The 25,319-nt window shown below is 39.7% G+C and overlaps 1 long non-coding RNA gene across 1 annotated transcript in view; it reads right to left on the reverse strand.

Annotated features, from left to right (window-relative positions):
* Nucleotides 1–6,278: 6,278 nt before the first annotated feature.
* Nucleotides 6,279–25,319, reverse strand: part of LOC125090723 (uncharacterized) — a 127,649-nt gene continuing 108,608 nt past the window's right edge. Inside the window, exon 3 of the long non-coding RNA XR_007124461.1 lies at nucleotides 6,279–6,393. This is a non-coding gene — a long non-coding RNA (uncharacterized LOC125090723). The remainder of the gene's footprint in view (nucleotides 6,394–25,319) is intronic.

Genomic DNA, 25,319 nt, shown 5'->3' on the forward strand with positions numbered 1-25,319 from the left:
ATTCAAAGAAAAAAAAAAAAACATAACAGATGGCCAGTAGACACACAGAAAGATGCTCAACGTCACTTATCATCGAGGAGATGCAAATCAAAACTACAATGAGACGCCACCTCACACCTGTCAGAATGGCTAAAATCAACAACGTAAGAGACAGGTATTGGTGAGGATGTGGAGAAAGAGAAACCCTTTTATGTTGTTGGTGGGAAAACAAACTGATGCATTCACTGTGGAAGACAGTATGGAGGTTCCTCGAAAAGTTAAAAATAGACCTACCCTATGATCCAGCCATCACTCTACTGGGTATTTATCCAGAAAGTACAAAACCCTTATTCAAAGGGATACATGCACACCTATGTTTATAGCAGCATTATTTACAGTAGCCAAGATACAGAAGCAGCCCTAGTGTCCACTGATTAATGAATGGATAAAGAAAATGAAGTACATATACATAATGGAATATTATTCAGCCATAAAAATGAAGTTGTGCTATTTGCAATGACATGGATGAATCTAGAGTGTAATGCTTGCAGAATTAGTCAGAGAAAGGCAAATACCCTGATTTCACTTATATGTAGAATTTAAGAAACAAGCAAATGAAAGAGAGAGAGGAGAGGAGAGAAGAGAGAGAGAGAGAGAGGAAAACCAAGAAACAGACTCTCAAGTCTAGAGAACAAAGAGCTGGTTGTCAGAGGGGAGAGGAGGTGGGTGAGAGATGGGGAAACAGGTGATGGGGATGAAGGAGGCACCTGTCATGACACACACTAGGTGTTGGACAGAAGAGTCTAATCACTATAGTGTACACCTGAAACTAATATAATACAGCATGTTAATAACCACACCACAATTGAAATGAAAAATTTAATTAAAAAAAGAAAAAATCTGTCTGCACTTAGGGCATCCTGAGATTATTCCATGCCTTGTACACTGATCAGAAATGGCAGAGAAGTACTCACCAAGGTCCTTCTTACCACACCGTTACAATAGTAACACTGTGCTATACCTTTACGACAGACCTTTCATAATTAGGAATTATTGCCTCACTACTGCTTCACTGGAAGCTTGAAATGTTCATTGTGGCCTAATTATCTTTGATGAGGGCCATGTTCTCAGTGTTTCATAAGTACTGTTTTAAGCACTTCATTATGGCGTGACATAAGTTTTAAAAAATCTTTTTAGATATGATACACTTCTAAGATTTCATTGAAATATAAAAAGTTTGAATCACCTAATCTCATAAAATGTGAACTAAATTACTGTGCTACTTCCTGAGTCGTGATGGAATTCAGTCTGGAGGGGATAATGTTGTGGTATTTTTTCTCTTGCAGAATCTGTTCTCCCTTTCTGGTTCCTGCAAGTACAGTGTGCCTAAGCTACTCTGAAGACATTCTGAAGTTGACTTCTCTGTTATGCTGACCTTGTGGGCAGCAGCCCATCGCTGCACCTGCTTGCTGTGGCCAGCATTTTTATTTGAAGTGGCTCATTTCCTTCTTCTGACAAGAAGCAATGCACTCTTACTGGCTAGCAGCTTTTTTTAGGGAATTTTAAATATCTCATTTAGCTCCGACCAGGTATCATTTAGTGGAGACTGTATTATAAATAGGACAAATAGTAATACAGCAAAGTCATCGACACCATCCCTACCTGCTCCCCATCATAAGGGACACCGAGTAGAACAGATTTGCTAGGAATACAAGGAGTTAATCAAGAGTAAGCATAGCAGAGAAAAGTCATTCCATCCACACAGAGGTAAAAACTGCAGGTTCATGGAACTGTAAAAACAAAGTACAGGGCGCCTGGGTGGCTCAGTCGGTTTAAGCATCTGCCTTCAGCTCAGACCATGATCCCAGGCTCCTGGGATCAAGTTCTACATCAGGCCCCTTGCTCTGCGAGGAGCCTACTTCTCCCTCTATCAGCTGCTCCCCCTGTTTGTGTTTTCTCTCTCTCTCTCTGACAAATAAATAAATAAAATCTTTTAAAAAATAAAAAAATAAGTACACATTATTTAACTCTAAAATGTCTTATTTTTATAAGTTTTAATTAGACACTTATAGCACTTGTAAAAAATTTTTTGCTCTGTTTTTATTTTTTTTTGAAGTTTTTACTTAAATTCCAGTAACTTAACATACAGTGTAACATTAACTCATAGACTACAAGAACAAATATTGTTAAAATGTCTATACTACCCAAAATAATCCACACATTTAAGTCAATCTCTATCAAAATGCCATTAAGGAGGGCATGTGATGTAAAGAGCACTGGGTGTTATATAAGTCTGATGAATCACAGGCCTGTACCTTGGAAACCATAATACATTATATGTTAATTAATTGAATTAAAATTTTTAAATGTTTTTAAAATATCAGCAGCATTTTTCACAGAAAGAGAACAAACAATCCTAAAATGTGAAAGGAACCACAAAAGACACCGAATTGCCAAAGCAATCTTGAAAAAGAAAACCAAAGCTGGAGGCATCACAATTACGCACTTTGAGCTACACTACAGAGCTGTAATTATTAAGATAGTATGATACTGGCATAAAAAATAGACACATACAAATACATCAGTGGAACAGAATAGAAAGCCCAGAAATGAATCGATGACTATATGTTCAATTAACCTTTGACAAAACAGGAAAGAACATACAACTGGAAAAAATGGTCTCTTCACCAAATGGTGTTAGGAAAACTGGACAGAAGCAAGCAAAAGAACGAACCTGGACCACTTTCTTACACCATACACAAAAATAAAGTCCCAATGGATTAAGACCTAAATGTGAGGCCTGAAACCATTAACGTCCTAGAGGAAGACACAGATAGTAACCTCTTTAACATTAGCCACAGCAACATCTTCCTAGATCTGTCTCCTGAGGCAAGGGAAACAAAAGAAAAATAAACTACTGGGGCTTCTTCAACATAAAAAGCGTCTGCACAGCAAAGGAAGCAATCAACAAAACTAAAAGTCAAGCTACAGAATGGTAGAAGATATTTGCTTCACTTTTAAACATCCGGTTTTATTTCCAGAGGAAGTTAAACTTATTACCACAAAATACTCTGTTTTGTTTTAAAGCAAGAAATAAACAGGCTTACAATTAAATCTTGTATTGGAAAACAGTTTTGTTGGGCTAACATTCTATATCCCACACTATTCCCCATCCCCACGCAGCAGGGTTAGAACTCAGATATTGAGGGGTAGCAGAATAAGACCGTGGGAGTTCAGGACATACTGCCCTCAAATATACAACTTTGGTACACTGATTATTTAGAGCCTTAGGAACTTGAAAAACACCAATGCAGGGAAAAGCTATCTCTGAACTCCCTTATCTGTCTGAAGACAGATCATCCAAAAGGAACTCAACTGTCATAAATCATAAACCCCCTCCAAGGACTGTCATCAGCCGGGGAGGAATGACTCTTGTCACAGGAGAGAAGTCTAGAAGTTAGAAGTCAGCACCACACCCATATATACTTTCTCACAAACTATCACACCTCCCAACTATTCTTACAAGGTCCCATTCAACTTTCCTGAAAACCATTTCCTCTCCCCTGAAAAGCCAACGTCCCTTCCCCTTTCCCTATGATGACTGTATTTAGCGACCTTAGGGCGTTACTCATTTTCCCTGAGAATCACCCATGTGCACAGGAAGAATACATGTTAATAACCCCAGCAAGAACCCTAAATAGGAGAGGGAACTTTCCCCTCCCCTACAAAATAAAGAAAATTATAAGAAAAATAATGATCAATATCTCTTAGAAGATATTCTGACATTTTATTTCAATATTGCTTAAGGGAATATAAACTTTAGAAAGGGAAACAGTTCTCTTTCCAACTTGAACTGCCCACATTTCATTAACACACCCACAAAGGGGATGCTACACACAAAGACTGATGTTCTCACAACACTCAGGCCCCCTGCCTGCAATCCTGATAGATGGTGAGTTCGAGAAAATAAAGAAGAGGTGTTGAAAGGTAACACTGAAGTATGTTAACAATAAAAAAAAGTTGCAAAATTATAGTATAGTTTAGCATTTGATGTACAAGGGAGTGACAGCCAACGTTTGCAAGCATAGCCTCTGAAAGCAATTACCCAGAAAAAAAAAAATGCAAAGGAAATCATGTTCTCTGATGCTAATTGATTTCTTCTCATTCTGTTTCTTAATGTGTCAAATTCAAGGTGATAATAGAGAATAAGAACTACTTGATCACAAAATTATTGATCAGTGAGAGGGAGGAGGAGGTCCAGCACAACCAATCCATCTGAATGAGTTTTAAGTAAATATTAATTTACATCCAGAAGGTAGAAGTGCCCACCTACAGAAACATGGTAGAAAACAAAAATGTTAAGTAAATATCAGATTCAAAGTTTAAGTAAAAAACTGTTACAAGCCTCTAGACCAAAAATTAAGTATAGGTTTCCTGATATACATTGTGTGATTTCCATTAAAATGTCTGTTTAGGTATACACAAAAATATAAACATGGAAATAGAACTGCAAACTCACTTGGCATCTGGCTCCCAGCTCCATAAATCTGTGAGTTTCCCAAAGTCTCCAAAGACATACCCAAAAATATCAGTAGGAATTATCTCTGGGTGAAGTCATGATAGCTACATTGTTCTCATTTGTGTTTGTCTTTATTCATTACAAGGCGCTGCTAATCAGAACACATATGCATATCACCTTTTTTTTTTTAAAGATTATTTATTTATTTATTTATATGACAGAGAGGAAGAGATCACAAGTAGGCAGAGAGACAGGCAGAGAGAGAGGGGGAAGCAGGCTCCCCGCAGAGCAGAGAGCCCGATGCGGGGCTCAATCCCAGGACCCTGAGATCATGACCTGAGCTGAAGGCAGAGGCTTAACCCACTGAACCAACCAGGCGACCCGCATATCACCTTTTAAATCAGTGCTGCCACAAATGAACTCCACAGGTCAACTACATGAGTAATACAGGTAGAAACCTTCATTAGAACTGGGTATCTAGGCTTGGCCGATATTATCAAAAGAAATAACTCAGAGATCACACCAATCATCCAATGAAACATATCAGTAAATGAAGACTCACTCATAAGGATTCATTACAAGAACTTAACATTGAAACAAACCAAACACATTGAAGAAAACAAGATTAAAATACAAAGAAATGAAATAGAAAACAGGAGAAAACTATCACCAGATTAATAATTAAAACTACTGGAAAGAATGAATGAAACAACTTAGTTCTAGAACTAAGAGAAGGGAGATAAAATGAAAATATGCAAAAATAAGAATAAAAGAATTTTGTAACGAGGGAAATAGGGATTTGAAGCAGTATGATAGAAGCAGTTGGATACTATATTTAAAGTATCACTGAAATCCTACTTTACGAAATGTATATATAAGTATTCCTATTTTATTGATGTATAAATATTTATTTTAGGGGTGTGCGTGTGTGTGTGTGCACGTGCGTGCACCCATGCACACGCACGTGCTTGTGAGAACACTGGCCCAGGACACAATTCATTACCAAACTATTAACTCACAGTTTTGAGGTGACAAGCAGTGATCTAAGCATTCAGTTAGCATTACCTCATTTAATTTCCAAAGAAGCCGCAGGAGGTGTACGTACGGATCTTATTTTACAATCTAGGAGCTGAACCCACTGATCCACTTTCTTATAATGTGCTTGCCTGGACCCCAGGGGCAGGTCACTGCCAGAGCAGACGGACCCATGAAGCAGACTGTTTCCACTAGAAATTCGCAGCCATCAGCAGCAGATCCTTCAGCATGGGAACAATGCAATCTCACGGTATTTCTCAGGTCGACTCACTCTCCTGTTCCTCACAGAACCTATTCCAAATGGTCTCTCCTCTCCTAACCCCGCTGACTACATGGTCTCCACTCACCCTCAGAAGATGACCCTGGCCTCTCACTCGAGAGAGAGGATAATCTGTCAGAAAGAACATCTTCCTTCTCTTCCCCACATCTGTCTGCCTCTCGACCTCTTGGGACAGAGGAGGCTCTGGGACAAAGGAATTTTTTCCCATGTGTTAGAGTCTATCTACTCTCATTTTACCAGGAATATGGTACTCTTTACCCTTTTTCACTGATATGTTTATCATTTGTCTGTCACCTGGACACTTTCCATTGTCTTATTTATCGTGCAAGATACTTCCATTTAAACAATCAAATCCTTACGTTTGCATGTCCCTCCGGTCACTAGTCTGTCTGTGCCCTCTCCTTCATGGGCAGAATCCCAACACAAAAGTGCACACTTGTTTGCTTTTTCACACCATCCCTTCACTCCTCAGCTGGCTGCCCCCTGCCACTTCACAGAGACGGTGTTCGCTGGGATCCCTGAAGACCTCTGCATAGCCAGATCCAGAGGGCACTTCCTGAAGAGCTCTGATTGTGTTTTCCTGTAACACAAGTTAAACGTGATCACTGTAGGATCTTTAGAATGGGCAGATAAGCAAAAAACTAAAATGGAATGGAACGGAATGGAATGGAACAGAAAAAATAGAATAGAATAGAATAGAATAGAATAGAATAGAATAGAATAGAATAGGTAGATAAGCAAAATACACAAATACAAACCCTTCACAGCCCTGATTACACATGGTTATGTGATTTCTTCTTATTCACATAAAACTTCAGGGAGAACTTCTTTATCTCTTACTAAATATTTTGTTGCAACATCATTTTAGTACCAGTGCAGTAGAGGAATCATTCCACTTACATGAAAAAGGACGTCCTTGCGGATGAGTACTCATGTCCCTGGGTCGTTGCCCATTCTTGGACCACTCGGACATGTCACCTCAGTGCTTTGCTCATCAGCCCCCAGTCACGAGCCTTCCCCCAGGAATGCTGGATCCTTTGTTGTCACTGCCCAGTACACTAATTTCTGTTCTTTTAAAATGACTGTTCTGTTCTTTGCTGCAGGCCTGCTGCCCTCCATCACAGTTGTCACAAGTCCTCCTTCTCCTCTTCCAACTTTAAATTCTCTCCCCAAGCTTTTCATCCCCCCCCACACATGGTTTCACAGAGAACTTTTCTTGCAATCTAAATGCATAGATAATTCCCGTAATATACAATCTGCTTCAAGTCAGAGGGAAACATTAAAGGTAACTAATTTTAATTTTAATAAGCTTTGAAATCATGATACCAAAATATTTAGGTAACATCGCCTGAATGAAAGGAGCAAGTTTAGATGAAACATTCAGCTATTATTGCAACTTGAGTTTTTATTTTTTTTATTTATTTTTTAAATTTTATTTTTTATAAACATATATTTTTATCCCCAGGGGTACAGGTCTGTGAATCACCAGGTTTACACACTTCACAGCACTCACCATAGCACATACCCTCCCCAATGTCCATAGCCCCACACCCCCTCTCCCAACCCCCTCCCCCCATCAACCCTCAGTTTGTCTTGTGAGATTAAGAGTCACTTATGGTTTGTCTCCCTCCCAATCCCATCTTGTTTCATTTACTCTTCTCCTACCCCCTTAACCCCCCATGTTGCATCTCCTCTCCCTCATATCAGGGAGATCATATGATAGTTGTCTTTCTCCGATTGACTTATTTCGCTAAGCATGATACCCTCTGGTTCCATCCACGTCGTCGCAAATGGCAAGATTTCATTTCTTTTGATGGCTGCATAGTATTCCATTGTGTATATATACCACATCTTCTTTATCCATTCGTCTGTTGATGGACATCTAGGTTCTTTCCATAGTTTGGCTATTGTAGACATTGCTGCTATAAACATTCGGGTGCACGTGCCCCTTCGGATCACTACGTTTGTATCTTTAGGGTAAATACCCAGCAGTGCAATTGCTGGGTCATAGGGTAGTTCAATTTTCAACATTTTGAGGAACCTCCATGCTGTTTTCCAGAGTGGTTGCACCAGCTTGCATTCCCACCAATAGTGTAGGAGGGTTCCCCTTTCTCCACATCCTCGCCAGCATCTGTCATTTCGTGACTTGTTAATTTTAGCCATTCTGACTGGTGTGAGGTGATATCTCATTGTGGTTTTGATTTGTATTTCCCTGATGCCGAGTGATGTGGAGCACTTTTTCATGTGTCTGTTGGCCATCTGGATGTCTTCTTTGCAGAAATGTCTGTTCATGTCCTCTGCCCATTTCTTGATTGGATTATTTGTTCTTTGGGTGTGAGGGTTTCTCTAATATCTTCCATGCCTTTTTCGAGCCCGGCTAGAACCTTGAGAATCGTCATTCTGAACTCTAGATCTGACATATTACCAATGTCTGTATTGATTAGGTCCCTAGCCTTTGGTACTCCCTCTTGTTCTTTTTTTTGTGGTGAATTTTTCTGCCTTGTCATTGTCTAGATAAGAGTATATGAAGGAGCAAGTAAAATACTAAAAGGGTGGCAACAACTCTAGGAAAATATGCTTTAGCCAAATCAGAAGAGATCCTAAATCGTGAGGCGGGAGAAAGGGGATAAAAAGAGGTTCAGAAAGAAAAAAAAAAAAAAAGAAGAAGTAATTAAAAAAAGAAACCAATAAAGAAAAAATATAAAAAGGAAAAAATATATATATATATATATATATTAGATAAACTAGTTAAAAAATGTTAAAAAAGGGTAAAAGTTAAAAAATTTTAGCAGAAGAAGAAAAAAAATTGAAAAAGAAAAAAAATTTAAATTATCTGCAAGGCTAAAGAATCATGGGGAGAAAGCCATGAGTTCTGTGCTTGGATTTCTCCTCCTCTGGAATTCCGCTGCTCTCCTTTGTATTGAAACTGCACTCCTTGGTAGGTGAACTTGGTCCTGGCTGGGTTTCTTGTTGATCTTCTGGGGGAGGGGCCTGTTGTAGTGATTCTCAAGCGTCTTTGCCCCAGGCGGAGTTGCATCGCCCTTACCCGGGATCGGGCGGAGTAATCCGATCCGGTTCGCTTTCGGGAGCTTTTGTTCCCTGAGCGCTTTCCGTAGAGTTCTGGAGGGCGGGAATGAAGGTGGCGGCCTCCCAGTCTCGTGCCCGGAGGAGCCGAGAGCCCAGGGCCCCACTCCTCAGTGCGCCCTCAGAGAACAGCGCCCAATTACTCCCGTCACCCTGGCCTCCGGCCGCGCTCCGAGCTGACCGAGCCTGCGACTGGTTCAAGGTAACCCCGAGTTTAGAGCTCACTCCTCGGCTCCGTCTCTGTAGCCGGCTTCCCCGTTCTAATACCTGTAAGCTCTGCGACACTCAGACAACCCCGATCCTTCTGTGACCCTGCGGGACCTGAGGCCACACTGACCCTGCGTGGGCTTCACCCCGGTTAAGCCTCTGGAGCGATGTCCCTCAGCGGAACAGACTTTTAAAAGTCCTGATTTTGTGCTCTGTTGCTCTGCCGCTCGCTGGGAGCCGGCCCCTCCCCCTGCAGTCTATCTTCCCGTTGCTTTGGATTCACTTCTCCGCCAGTCCTACCTTTCAGAAAGTGGTTGATTTTCTGTTTCTAGAATTGCTGTTCTTCTTCTCTTTGATCTCCCGTTGGATTTGTAGGTGTTTGCAATCCTTAGATAAGCTATCTAGCTGATCTCCTGCTACCTGAAGTAGTCTCAGCTGCTACTTCTCTGCCATCTTGACTCCTCCTCGCAAGTTAAGTTTTTATATCTAACTCTAGAACTCATGTTCATCCCATAAGGCAGGTTTTCTTTCCAAAGTGATTTTACTTAGGAAATTGCTATTATAATACATCTCAAAAATGCATGAAATACAAACAAAATGCCTCCATAGTTTCTGTAAAGGCATCCTACAAATTCTGACATGATTCTTAATTTTTTAAAAGATTTTATTTATCTGAGAGAGCAGGAAAGAGAGAGAGTGGGAGGGAGAGGGGTAGAGACTCTGAAGCAGACCCCAGCTGAGCAAAGAGCCCAACGCAGGACTCAGTCCCACAACCACACGATCAGGACCTGAGCCACAACCAAGAGTCAGACACTCAACCAAACTGAGCCACCAGGGTGTCCAACCTCATTCTTAATTTTTAAGAACATATTAATTTTTAAGAACATAGGCACAGGAAGACACTTCCTTAACCTGCTCATTTTTCTATTCATTTGAGCTAAATTCAATGTAAAAGAAAGTTCCATTCTCAATAAAGTAAAGAATAAAATAATTATAACTACTACCACTCTAGTTCGTCGTGTTTTGAATTTTTAGCTGGGGAATGAGCTTATATATCAGAAAAAAAAAATTAGAAGGAGACACATTTATCACAATTTAGACATGATACTTATTGACTTAGAAAACAGAAGGGAATTGACTAAATTTTAAAACTAATTAGATAATTTAATAATATGACCCAATAAAAAATAAAGATGCGAAAATCAATAACTTCATTATATATGAGCGATAGTGTGTTTTAATTGGTATCTACTTATCTATTCTTGTTTCTAATAGCAGAGAAAAATATATAACTTTAATAAGGACATTAAGAAAATATATTGAAACTATACATGTGGAAATTTTTAAGATTTTACTGTGGTATACTAAATAATATTTTAGTAAAGTAAGAATCATCTCTTTATACAGCCAATAGTGTGGTATAAATGTGAAGATTCTTAATATTCTGCCTCAGTAGTTACTTATTTCTAAAAACATACATGACAGAATATTTAACTTTTCTTGAAGTAGGATGAAACTTTCCTAACCATAAACATAACAAAAAAATAAAAATAAAGATCTCAAGGAAGAAATAAATCAATATTTTTGAATATATAGTGATATGAACACAAACACACCTATGAGGATACTCCTTAGTCTTCACAACAGAGGAAAAAGCAGAACGATTTGAAATATCAATAAGAATTTAACAATCGTATCAGCTCATGTGCATCGAGTTGGCAAGATGCATTTTTATAACTGGAAATCATATGTTTGAGGCCTATTCGATGACACACGCAGTATGACACAAATTTAAGGAATAAAGTCATCATGATACTGGATAATCACTTGGCAACACTTCTCTGTTTATTGTTGCATTTTCAAACAGGAGCATGCTGGCTATTTTGTGAAATGAGGGGGAAAGTATGTTTTTACAGATCTCAACCGCATTGAGGGACCTCGAGGACACCATGATGATAATACCCATATTCTGTTGTTTTTTTTGCATCCATGTGTATACCTTATTTCTGTTCCCTACTCAATGCAGATATTCCAGAATTAACTGCCACCTTGGGGGAAGTATGGGGTCAGAGCAAGTAGAAACATTTCAAAGATCTTCTCTCATTTTCAAGTCATATTTTCCCTGATTCAGGGTTCATGCATCCGCTCTAAACCTTTGACTGTTTTCCAGAGTTCTGACAGATTTGATCCTGACAGTTTTCTGCTTGTTTTTCAATGTTTCTGATATTTCTCCAAGGAAATGCGAGCCCAGAGCTGCCGACCCTGCCATGCTGCTGATGCTGATCTTCGGGTAATTTTTCAAACACCATCACGGCTGGGAGGGATCCCTGGGGAGCAGATTCAGACTCAACACGGGATGTTGATTAACGTGTGCTCCTGCATCAACACTGGTGCAGGAAAAAGAAGTTGCAGGACTGGGGACCAGGGGAGCCTGCGGTGTACCGCAGCTTTAATGAACAGCTCAGGTATGACACACGGAACTTCGAAGCTAAGGGGGGCTGTTGAGGTTACCTTGATATCAGGTGGGGGGGGCCCATATACCCCTGTTGGTGCAGTCAGTGGGTGCCCACCACCAGTACAACTCTCTTCAGAGGACAGCAATGCCCAGAGGCAGCTAATGTCTGCCCTGTCAGCCAGAAGGGTTCCCTACCACTCAGTGAATAAGCGTTTAATTCCTGACATGGGATCTGGACACGTACTACAATGCCAACTGTCATCCATTCCCTTGAGCCTCTCATGTCTACTTTTCCTTGTCATCTCTGGGAGCCGCAAGGCTCTGCTGTGCCTCTCTTCCCAAGGGCAGCTTAGAAAATTCAGAAGAATGAAATGTAGCTCCCACTTGTATATCTTGTCCCAAGGCCATAGTTGATACCAGTCCCCTCTCTACTCTGCTTTCTCAAGTCTCCTCACTCTCAGTGTCTATCCGTGTGGTCTTGGTGAGGAAACTCATGCTTTGTCCCAGACCTTCATCACGAGCATTCTAATCCCCTAGTGTCTATGCTAGTGTCTATGCTAGTCATAGGTTATGGGTACCCCATTTTTCCAGCTGCTCTTAAAATTGGGCAAGGGGTCTTAAGAGATGCTAAAATATATCAGCATCAGCATAAATCAGCATAAATTAGCTGTTGTGTGAAACATATTCCCCCCCATCGTGGATAATAAAAGCACCCTGTCTCTTCCTGATCACCAGTGACAGCTACCCTGCCAGGAAAGGGATTCTTTTTTTGCTTGCTGGTCTCTTCATGTAAAAGTCCAATGTGCCTGAGGAGTCATGTAAAAGACCAGGGGCTCTTACTGTGTTTCCTGGTTCTCTTTAGGAACAAGAGAACCTACAGAGCCTAGAGGTGGAGGGATACTAAGAATAATTACCCCAACTGCTCACCAGGAGTGACATCAGCAGACCCACATCTACTGTCATTATTAATTCCCAGACCTACACATTTTACCTAATGTAGGTCCCATACCATATGGTGGTCACTGATTTAGAGTATATCCTGCACCTCAGAGGACAAGGCCCTATCCTTGCAGGATGTCATCTCTGAACTGTGAACCTCAGCAGTGCCATCTACCAGACAGTCCATCCTTTTTCAGGATGGCTGCCTCTGGGTGGCCCAATGTGTGACAACGATGGTGGACTCAGTTGTCCCAGTGCCCACAAACATTTACTTTGCTAATGCGGATCCCTTGATGTGACTCATTGTGATGTGGGTTCCATATTGGTAAATGAATAACATTGTTGTGATCCAAAATGGATCATTTTGGTGGCTGAGGTCATAAAGTAGGGAAAAGCAAGCCAATATCCAGAACATGTTTCTTTTCCAGTCAACTAAAGTCACAGCCTTTGTTACTGGTGGAAGGAATCCAATGTTGTCAACTTTTACCCAAAAACTGAATGTCTCTTCTCAATAAACAGTGTCAAATTGGGGCTCAGGGTTGGACTCTCTTTCTTGTAGTTGGAGGTTAGGAACAACAGAAGTAAATTAGCCTCAGTGAGAGGAAGACCATGGTATTGAGTTCATATATGCAGAGCCTCCAAACTACAGCCCTGAAACTCTTTTCAGGCACCCATTGTGGTAGTCCTGGGGTGGTCCAGAACACAGCCTTGCTAATGTCAACTGACCGTGTCAGGGCCCAGGGCACAACAGAGGAGTGTTTTATTTTTCCTTCTATGTACAACACCTAGAAACACAACTGATTACCAAAAAAAAAAAAAGTCAAAATTATCTTGGTATAAATAGTTTCTCAATTCTATGATTTTTTTTCTCTCTTCTGGTTTTTCCAACCCACCATCTCAGGTGGTGCTGAGTATTCATTTCTAGGGTTTGGAATGGTGCCAGAATCAAAGATGCACCCAAACTGCAAGACTTTTGTGACGGTAAGTAGCATAACTAAGGGAAGAAAAACTCTCACAAAATGCCAGAGAGTATTTCAAGTTGCTGCTAATGCATAGGCTTATAAAGTCTTGACACTTTCCTTGGTAACTTTATTAGAGAGCAATTACTTTTCCTCTACCAGCTCTTTGTATGCATTAATTTAAAAAAATGTATGACTAAGACAGAGTTAACAGTAACATGAAAAGTAAAGCAGAAGCTATTAAAAGGACTGTGGCTAATACACTCACTACTGTGGAAAGTGAGTTTCTGGAGATTACTTGAATATGACCGAAGTGGGGACCTGCACACATTCAAAACCCAGAATCCAGACATGAGACAGGCTATCCCTGTTGATCCCAAGAGCATTAAATATTGTCTACAACTCTATGCCTCAGACTTGATAACAGATGATATGGACAAATGCTTTTAAAGATTTAATCTACCAAAATTAACACACAGGGAAATAGACCATCTGAATGGCCCACATCTATTAAAAGAAATATAATCAACAATTAATAACCTTCCAAAAGTGGATGTACTAGACCCAGGTGGTTTCACTGGTGAATTCTACTAAAAATTTGAAGGAAGAAGTTACATCAATTCTCTATGATTACTTTCAAAAAGAACAGAAAGAGAAAGAATACATTCTAACTCATTCTGAGTTCAGAATTAACCTAATATCAAGAGTAGAACAAGATAGAACAAAAAGGAAAAACTTAAGACCAGTGTCTCTAATGAGCACAGATGAAATCTGATAGAATATTAGCAAATTGAGTCTAAATTATACACCATGAACAAGTGAAATTTATTCCATGTATGCAGGGCTGGTTCAACATCCAATATTAATGTAATCTATCACATCACCATCTAAAAAAAAAAAGAATTACTTGATCTTAATCAGCAGATGCAGAAAATCATTTGACAAAATCCAACCCCCATTCATGATTTAAAAAAAATATAAAACAAAACAAAACCTCTCAGTACACTAGATATGGAAGAGAAATTCCATAACTTGATAAAGAACATCTATAAAAAAACCTACAACTAGCATCATACTTAATAGTGAAACAGCAAATTCTCTCCCACTAAGGTCAGAAATAAGGCAAGGATGTCCCCTCTTACAACTTCTGTTCAACACAGTACTGGGAGTCCTAGCTAATTTGATAAGAAAAGAAAAAGAAATAAAAAGTATATTTATGGGAAGGAAAAAATAAAACTGTATATGTAGATGATATGATTGCTTATATAGATCTTCCCAATGAGTCAACAAAAGAACTCCTGGAACTAGTAAGTGATGGTGTTGAGCATGTAGGACACAAAATAATATACCAAAGCTATAAATCATCAAGGGAAGCTGGGATTTGCCACTTAAAGCCCATTACCATTTACATTAACACACCGCACCTTTCTTGCTCTGACTCCCCATGTGTCTACCATTGTTCTGCCCTTCACAACGCTCTCCTGAGTCCTTACTCGTAATTATCAACACTTGCACTTAAATCTATTTAAAGCAAAACAAACCAACACCTATTAATAAATAGCAGAAACACTTAACTAACACATTTTACCCTCCTCAGAAGAATTAAGTCCCCATGAAAGTCCCTCTGGAGACAGGAATGGCTAATATGAGTAATGAACACTAGGGCATTCTACGTTGAGGGCTTCATGGTCCCACTGAAAAGGATGCTTTCACTGCATTCTCACATTTTGCTCACAAGGCAAAGTAAAGTGAAAGTAAGTGGGAAAGTAAGTGAGCAGAATTATCATTTTAAAGTTTTAAAGTTGAGGAAGCAGGGGGCCAGGGCACGGAAGTGGCCAACTGAATGTCACACTGGCCAGGAGTGGTGCGGCTTCAGCCCACCCTTCCCCAGCGGATTGCATCTGCCATGATTCCGTGAAAAATCAACCCAGGGCTATTGAAGAACAGTGCTCTTGAATAAAAAAATATAATGTTCTTCAATTGTAGCTATTAAAGAAACAGTGATAAGGGATTCTGATTTCTGATACTTTAAAATATACTCACATACATAAAAGATATGTGATACGTATCTATCATTCTCTCTCTCTCCCCCTCTCTATTGGCAGCTAGACAGAGTTTAAAGTTCACTTCCTGGCCTTTTGCATTTTTGGCCCAGTACTCACAAAATATAAGCTAATTAATTTACAGGTCAAGTGTCAGTGCAGACATAGGTGAGATAGCTGACGTATTATTAAAAATAATTGTAGAAAAACAATTACAGTAAATAATGTGATCATTAGGGAAATAAAAGCCAAATTTGATATGAGATCAGGGCAAGGGGTGAGGTGGAAAGAACAAGTTGATATGTATTTCTTTTCCTTTCTTTTTTTTTAAAGATTTTATTTATTTATTTGACAGGGATCACAAGTAGGCAGAGAGGCAGGCAAAGAGAGAGAGGAGGAAGCAGGCTCCCCGCTGAGCAGAGAGCCCAATGTGGGGCTCGATCCCAGGACCCTGAGATCATGACCTGAGCTGAAGGCAGAGGCTTTAACCCGCTGAGCCACCCAGGCGCCCCTCGATATGTATTTCTAAATGTCTTGAGATTAAAATATCCTAATGGCTTTGAACAAAAAGTTTGTTTTGTATGTAATTACAACAGAAGAATCTTACTCAAACAGATAGTATTCTCATGCCTATATTTCTGAACTATTTTCTCTTCTATTACTTTATAACAATTTTTTTTACTTTATAACAATTATTAATGCCCAGAGCTATAATTAATTTGGAATTTTTTTAATTAAAGATGAGATTAAGAAAGCCTAGTAAATGGTTTAATTGGAGAGTTGCAGAAATGACTAGAACCCATGACCACAGACTCTCCTCAGCAGCTTGAACTTCCCACTGCTACTCTGAATGCGGAGCTGGGACACCACTGTGATATCCCATCTGAGTCTTCTGCCCTGAATCCAACCAAGTCACTACAAGAGAACTTCTAAACTTTAATATGCATAGGACTTATCAGAAGCTCTCATTAAAATGTAATTCTCATTCAATAGGGCTGAAGTGGGACTTTTGACTCTGTATCTCTGAAATGCTATGAGTTAGGACTGAGAGAGAAAATACAGGACACCCAGGTAAATTTCAATTTCAGATACTCAATGAGAGATACACAACTTTCTTTCATGTATATCGAAATTTTTTAAAAAGATTTATTTATTTATTTGACAGAGATCACAAGTAGACAGAGAGGCAGAGCTAGAGGAAGGGAAGCAGGCTCCCTGCTGAGCAGAGAGCCCGATGCGGGGCTCGATCCCAGGACCCTGAGATCATGACCTGAGCTGAAGGCAGAGGCTTAACCCACTGAGCCACCCAGGCGCCCCTGTATATCGAAAGTTAAATTGAACTAGGTGTCTTATGTTTTTGTTTACTAAACTTAGCAATTGTACTTCCCAAATGATGTGGATGCTACTGACCCGAAGCCATATAGCAAAGAATAACCCTCTAGAGTCAGCATGCTTTCAGAAAATGGCAGGAAATGTAAGTGTGCAAAGCCACCAGACTTGGTATACGAGGGATACGTGGGTCACTACATCAGAAAGGCATAACAACAACAATAAATGTATACAAAGCTAACAAAGGATCCCAGAAACACTTGAGGTTGAAATCTGCCAAACCCCCAGGGAAGAAATAATCCATTCAACAATTATACTTTGATATTTCTCTATTCTTCTGTCGGTAATGGACAAAATGATGAGAGAGAAAATCAGGGAAGATTAAGACAGAGATCATTAAATTTCATCTAACTGACATAGACAGAGAACTCCAGCAAACAGCAGCACAGGACACATGCTTTTCAAGCAAACATGGGAAATTCTCCAGGACAGACCCCAGGTGAGGCCATAAAATAAGTTTCACAAAACTTATAAGGATGGAAATCATAGACAGGATATTCTCCAACTACGGTGGAATCAAATTAGAACTCAACAAGTGGAGCAAATGTGGGAAACACCTACATATCTGGCATTGAGACATCACATTTCTAACGAGGCTGTGGCTCAATGAAGAAATCAGAAGAAAAATTTCAAAATATTTGGCACTGAATAAAAATAAAAACAGAACATGGAAAATTGTGTGGAATCCAGGGAAAGCCATGCCTGAAAGAAAACATATAGGTGCAAAATCTAATGCACGAAAAGAAGAAAAATCTAAAATCAACAAACTGAGTTTCCTCCATAATTTTGTAGCAAAAGAACAACATAAATTGACTTATTTTGTTTGATTTGGTGGTTATACGGCTGTGTTGGTGTACCAAACTCACCAAAATCTACACTTAAAATTGGTATTTCTTTTTCAGTGAAAATTATGTCTCAATGCTGTTTATTTGGAAAATATCAACCAGGGATCCAATGAGCTAAGCACTGATCATAATGAAGCCCCACAAGCCTCGGAAGTGGTTCAGTGACCTACTCACCTGAACGGCAAAGACTGTCCCCTTCCTTGACTCTTTCCACAGGTGTCAGGGAATTCCTCCCATTTTCCCCTCCTTTCTAGCTCACCGTAGATATTCTACTTTATAGGACATCTCTTATATTTACTCCGTACTCTCAAAGTGTTCCCGTCTGTATTTTACCCAAGTGACACACCCATCTTTCACTTAGCCTTGTTGTCAAATGGCTTAGAGAACCCAACAAGAATTACTTTCATATTACAAATGTGGGGAAATTGCAAAAAGTTTACTGTATGTCCAAGGATCTAAGGAATGTTTGGGTATATAATGGACACTTGTTGAGTATATGTGGCTGGTACTTTCCTCCTCTCATTTGAAGAACTAAAAATGAGTATAATAGGAACAGATAGAAGGTGAAGCTGAGAGAATACAGTTTTGCCCAGAAATTTGTTATGTGAATATGACTAGACCACATGGTTCTTTCATGGCACATAACACAAGATTCTTGAAGTTTCTTTAAAAAAAAGAAAAACAAGGGCACCTGCGTGGCTCAGTTGGTTAAGCGTCTGCCTTCGGCTCAGGTCATGATTCCAGGTTCATGAGATCGAGCCCCAAGTGGTTGTCTTTGGGTTCCCTGCTCAGCAGGCTGTCTGTTTCTCTCTCGGCCTCTGCCCCTCCCCCACTTGTGCTCGCTCTCTCAAATAAATAAATACAACCTTAAAACAACAACAAGGAATTCCTTTATATCTTTTACATGTGAAGAGCTCAAAAGTTGTCACTTCCATCCTTACAACAACACAAAACTGGACACACTGAGAATCAGTGACTTTTCTGGGACCCGTGAGAGAAAGGAGACTGCAGGGAAAGCCATCAGCCTGAGATCCAGAGAGACAGGGGAGTCGGGTCACAGCTGAGACCTGCTTCCCTGCCACCCACCGGTAGGAACACTGAAATGGTAAACCTGACAGGTTGCTAGAGGTAGAGGTGGAGTGTGGACTAGCATGGGAGGGAGACTCTCCGAGAGGCTGCATGCTTCGGGGTGGCTCACATTTGCGACTTTTGCCTCTGGGAAGCCCACAATGTCCTCTTGGCGCAGAGAGAAAGGCCTGCCCTTGACTCTGGCGGAGCAAGTGGAAGAGCGGCTCTTAGAAAATGTGCACAACAAAAATAAGCTCTCCAGGGGCAAAGACTTTACCAGCGACTTCTCCCTCTCCTGCCTCCTCTGGATTTCCTATCTCACCCATGGAGGATGGAAGCATGTGTGAAGGTCACAGCCCAGAGACACAGGCCCACTTGGAAACTGAGATGGAGCTAGAAAAACATAGGCTTTTCTGTCCCCCACATCTCACCACCAACCAGCAGACTCCAGGACCATAGCCATAGTCCAGCTGCAAGATTGGCAACACGAAGACTGTGCCTGAGGAGAAGGTTTAGCTAAGCCCACAGACAGCATGGGAGCCAAACACACCCACTCGGGAGCAGATGGAAGCTTCCAGCACCAAAAGCTACAGCAGCATCAAACACAACCATATTCCTAGTCAAATGAACATGGGGCCTCACGAGAAAGGCCTATTTGCCGGAGTTCCTACTCATTACAACATGATATCCAGTTCTCAACAAAACCTTGCAAAGAATACCAAAATTCTGGGCACCTGGGTGGCTCAGTGGATTAAGCCTCTGCCTTCGGGTCAGATCATGATCCCAGGGTCCTGGGATCGAGTTCCACATCGGGCTCTCTGCTCAGCAGAGAGCCTGCTTCCTCTTCTCTCTCTCTGTTTGCCTCTGCCTGCTTGTGATCTCTCTCTCTCTGTCAAATGAATAAAAATAAAATCTTTAAAAAAAGAAGAAGGAGAAGAAGAAGAAGAAACCATCTGAAGAAACAAAGCGCATTGCAGATCCAACTTGGGTATGACACTGACTTTATTATCAACATGGCAGTTAACGTCGATGATTAATATGTTCAGGGCTTTAACGACAAAAGGGACAATGTGCAAAATGGATGAAAACTCTAAGGAAGAAACAGAAAGAAATGCTTGAAATCAAAATACTAACAGAATTGAAGAATGTCCCCAGTGGGCTTATCAACAGGTTGGATTGGACCATAGAAGTGTTGTAAATGAGACAAGAATGAAGTAAAATATTTTACCTGAGGAAAAAAAAAGCATCTAACCTGGAATTCTATATCTAGTGAAAGTATCACTCATAAGTGAAGGGAAAAAAAAAAAAAAGATATTCTCAAACAAAAATAAGGGAATTTGTCACTAGCAGACCTGCCCTCTGAGAAATCTGTAAAACTTCAGGGAGAAGAAAACTGACAGTTGTCAGAAATTCACTTCTACATGAAGAAAGACTGACAGATGAACAAGTAGGAAGGTAAAATAAAAACTGTTTAAAAATACCTTCATAGGGGCGCCTGGGTGGCTCAGTGGGTTGGGCCGCTGCCTTCGGCTCAGGTCATGATATCAGGGTCCTGGAATCGAGTCCCACATAGGGCTCTCTGCTCAGCAGGAAGCCTGCTTCCCTCTCTCTCTGCCTGCCTCTCCGTCTGCTTGTGATCTCTCTCTGTCAAATAAATAAATAAAATCTTTAAAAAAAAAATCTTTAAGAATACCTTCATAGTTGATCAAGAAAGTAAGTGTCCTTCAAAGGAATGAGAGTAATAGCACTTTAGGTGATTACGGTATCTGGACCCGCGGAGTGGATGACAGTGGTGTTGCCAGGTATGGGAGGGAGGGACAGAGAACTCTGTTCAAATGTACCTGAACTACATATGAAGGAGTGGTGTTATTTGAAAATGGACTTATTAGTTAACCATATATACTGCCAGCTCCAAGACAACATCCCCCCCCAAAAAATCAAAGAAGTTTATATGATATGCTGAAAGAGGACCTAAAATGGAATATTATAAGATGCTTAGTGAAAACTGAAGTGGGGGAGAAAAAAACAGAAAAGGAAGGAAAATAAAATGAAATAAAGAAAAAATGCAATAAGGGGCACCTGGATGGCTCAGTGGGTTAAGCCTCTGCCTTCGGCTCAGGTCATGATCTCAGGGTCCTGGGATCCAGCCCCACATCAGGCTCTCTGCTCAGCAGAGAGCCTGTTTCCTCCTCTCTCTGCCTGCCTCTCTGCCTACTTGTGATCTCTGTCTGTCAAATAAATAAAATCTTAAAAAAAAGAAAAAATGCAATAAATAATAAAAAAGTTACAAACATGATAGATATTAACTCAACAATATCAATCATCACTTTAAATAGAAATGGTCTAAATCAATCAATTAGTGGAGGTTTTCCAAGTGGGTAAGAATGCAAGATATAGTTTGCCTTAAGGAAACCCATTTTAACATAAAGGCACCAATAGATTAAAAGTCTAGGGATAGAGAAAGATAGACTATGCTAACATTTATCAGGAGAAATATTCAGACAAGAAAAAACAAACAACTGGAGAACAAGGAAACTTATCAGGGATGTGGAGAGGTAGTACATAGCAACAAAGGGACCAATTTTCCCAGGAGACACCACAACCCTAAATATATATGAACCTAATGGAACACCAAATACATGAGGCAATACTAAAACAATTGAGAGAGGAAATATATAAATGCACTACTATGGTCAGAGAGTTGATCATCAGTCCTCCAGTAACTGACAGATTAAACAGGTAGAAAGTAAGTATATAATTGACCCAACTGGCATGATCAACTTGATCTAACCAGCATTTAGAGAATACCCCATCCCCAAAACAGCAGAAGGCATGTGCCTCCCAAGTTCACAGTGAGTATTCACCAATATAGTCCATCTTCTGGGTCATAATACACATCACAGCAAATTTATTTTGACAAAAATCATACAAAGTATTTTCTCAGATGACAGGATTAAACTATAAAACAATAACAGAAAAATCATGGGAAAATATCAAAATATTTAGGGACAATACAACACATTTTTTTTAAATAACATATGGGTCAAAGAAGTCTTAAGAGATATTTTAAAATATTTTGAACCAAAGGAAATGGAGAATACGAATTATCAGAATTTCTGAACTGCAACAAAACATGGAAATTTATATTACTGAATAAACATATTAGAAAACAAGGAAGATATAAAATCTGTAATCTAAGATTCCACCTTGGGAAAGTTGATAAAAAAAAAAAAAGAAAAGAAAAGAAATTCAAGCCTATAGCAAACATAATAGAAGAAATAATAAAAAATGAGAGCATATATTGATAAAACTGAAAAGAGAAAACCAATAGGGAAAAAATTAACAAAACCAAAGGCTGTTTACTTGCAAAGATCAGTAACAGGATATGGCCCAAGTCAGGCTCACCAAGAAAAAAACAGACAAGATTCAAGTTACCAATATTAGAAATAAAAGAGCGTATTGTCACTCCTGATCCCAGGGGTAATGACAGAGAGATAACTGAATACTATAAACAGTTCTGTGCCCACAAATTTGACAACAGAGATGGTACGAGTCCATTCCTTGAAAGATACAAACTACCGAAAGTCACAAGAAGAAATAGATCATCTGAATCAGCCTGTGTCTATTGAGGAATTTCATCTGTAATTAATAACCTTCCAAAAAAGAAAGGGCCATGCCCACATGACTTCACTGGTGCATTACACCAAATATTCAAGGAAAAACATGACACCAATTCTCTATGATCTGGTACACCAACCTTACAGAAAGAGCAGATGCGTATCAAGGTAACAAAATAGAGAACCCATATATTAACCTACACAAATATATACTGTCAGTTGACTTAATTTCTTTTGGACAAAGAACCAAAAAAAACTTAAAAAGAGTAGTGTTTTCACTCAATGGTGCTAGAACAATTGGACATCAGTAATCAAAAGAAAAAACACAGGCATAGACTCTATGGCTTTCACATAAATAAATATGGGTCTAAATGGCCAAAATGTAAAACAAAGCTATGAAACTTCTGTAAAAAAGTATAAGAGAAAATCTAGATGATTTTGGATTTGGTGGTGGTTTCTTTAGATGAAACACCAAAAGCAAATTCCAGAAAAGAAAACAATGACAACAGAACTTCATTAAAATTTAAAATCTTCTGCTCTGTGAAATGCACTGTTTAGAGAGTGAAAAAACAAGGCACAGACTTCCAAAAAAACCCAATTACCTGTAAAACATATTTAATGTAGGATTTGTATCTAAAATATAAAAAAAAATTTTGAAGCTTAATAAGAAAAAATAGTAGTAAAGAATGGGCAAGAAATCTGGATGGACGCCTCACCAAAGAAAATATACAGATGGCAGATGGCCATATAATAAAACAGTCAACATCAACTTTTACTAGGGACTCACAAATTCTAACGAGGACATACCAACATACCTATCAGATTATCTAAAATCCAAAAAGTTTACAATATCATTTGATGGTCCAAATGTGAAACAACAGCAGCTCTCCTCCATTCCTGGTGGTAATGCAAAATAGGACAACCACTTGGCAAGGCAGTTTGACAGTTTCTGATAAAGCTGAAACATAGCTTTACTATTTGATTGGGCAATCAAGCTCCTAGGCATTCACTCCACGGATTTAAAAATGTATGTCCACACAAAAACCTGCATGCTGATGTTTACAGCAATTTTATTCATAATTACTAAAAACTAGAAACAGTCAAGGTGTCCTTCAATTAATGAACAGAAAAGGGGACTACTGTACAACTCAAGACAATGAAAAATTATTCAGTACTAAAAAATGAGCTATCAAACCACGAGGAGACACCTATGACATCTTAAATCATACTGCTAATTAAAATAAGTCAATCTGAAAAGGTTACATTAGTGTATGATTCCAATTACATGACATTATGGAAAAAGAAAAGCGACAGAAAGATTAAATCACCAGTGGTTTCTATGGGGTTAGAAGACGCGGGAAGGGAGGCTTAGGTGCAGAAGAAGGGACTTTTTAGAACAGTGTAATTATTCTGTATAATAACTGTCATGGTGGCTAGATGACATTATGCGTTTGTCAAAGTCCATGTATCTTTATAGCCCAAAGTTACCTTAATGCAGGCAAAGTTTTAAAAGTCACAAGGAGATAAGAGGATCCTAAGAGGGAACGGTGTGATCGGAGAATCCCGCTGGACCCCCCATGCGTGGAACCATCCCCCAAAGGGGGCAGAGAGAAGCCACTTCCCACAGGAGGTCTGCTGCCACTGCACGTGATTACAGCTAACAGTTCTGATACCGCTACACATGTATACTGGGACCCAGTAAGTAAACGGATGGTGGAAAATGAGAGTCAGATTTCCCACTTCAGAAGTGAGAGTTTACAGACAAACAGCAAGAGGTTGGTATGATCCATGTGGTAACAAGTGAGAGCTGGAGAGAGGAGAATGAATTCGTGTGTGTCTCCATACAGATACATCTGTTTACCTGTGGAAACAGTTATATATATGTGTACGTAGGAAAGGACGTGTGTGTACTTATGTGCTTCTTTCTCTGTAAACTGAGGGAGCCTCAAAGCAATGGCCCTCAGGAGTCCCAAGTGTCCTCGTACTCAGGTCTTGCTCTCGAATACCACACTCTAGTAAAGTGAATGAAGGCTCCTCGCAGAATGGGCTGATTCTAGGACTAGAGCAAAAATCCACAAGGTGAGCCTTGGAGTATCTCCTAGTGCCGGAAGTTAAGAAACACTAAACACACACACACACACACACACACACACAATGATGGAGGCAGGTTACAGAGACACAGGGTCAAACCTCAAGAATTCTCAACACCCAAAGCTGGAAAAAATGTGAGGAACAAAATAAGTAAATATATCAAATGGAGCGGTAGAATGGAATGTAACCCGAAGTGTATCATACACACCCATGAATCTATACTAAATAATATAAATGATCTAACTAATTCGCTAATGAACTCTCTAATCAACAAATAGAGAAAAAGAGACACATCTCTCATGCACTAAGATTCCAAATAATCTATACTTGGGATATAAATTACACTCTGCCCTCAAGGCTACAGAGCGTCACTCCTCATTCCTCAGTCAGGCTGTGCATAGTAACTTCCTTCCAGGACTGCGGTTCAGAAGTGACAAGTGGAGGAGGGACTTCACACATAGGAACCTGACAAGCATGACCTCAACTAAGTGACCAAGGTCAACACCAATATCAGTCATTCATATGAATAGTAGATTCCCTTGATACAATGAGATGAAATGATACTGTATTTCTGTGATCTTTTTCCCAAACATTCAAAACCTGTGTCTAATTATGAAGAAAATGTCAGAGAAATCCCAAAAGACGGAAGTGCACAAAACACCTGATCTAAAAACTACTGTCTTTACTCAAGTGAATCAAAACAGAGAAAGTTTGAAAAATTGCCCCAGAAAAGGGACGTTTAAGGAGGCAGGACAGACATCATGTGATTTTTGGATGGGATCCTGGAACAGTGGGAGTACATTAGTGGAG

This window comes from Lutra lutra, chromosome 2 (genome assembly GCF_902655055.1).
Source record: "Lutra lutra chromosome 2, mLutLut1.2, whole genome shotgun sequence".
Taxonomy (NCBI): domain Eukaryota; kingdom Metazoa; phylum Chordata; class Mammalia; order Carnivora; family Mustelidae; genus Lutra; species Lutra lutra.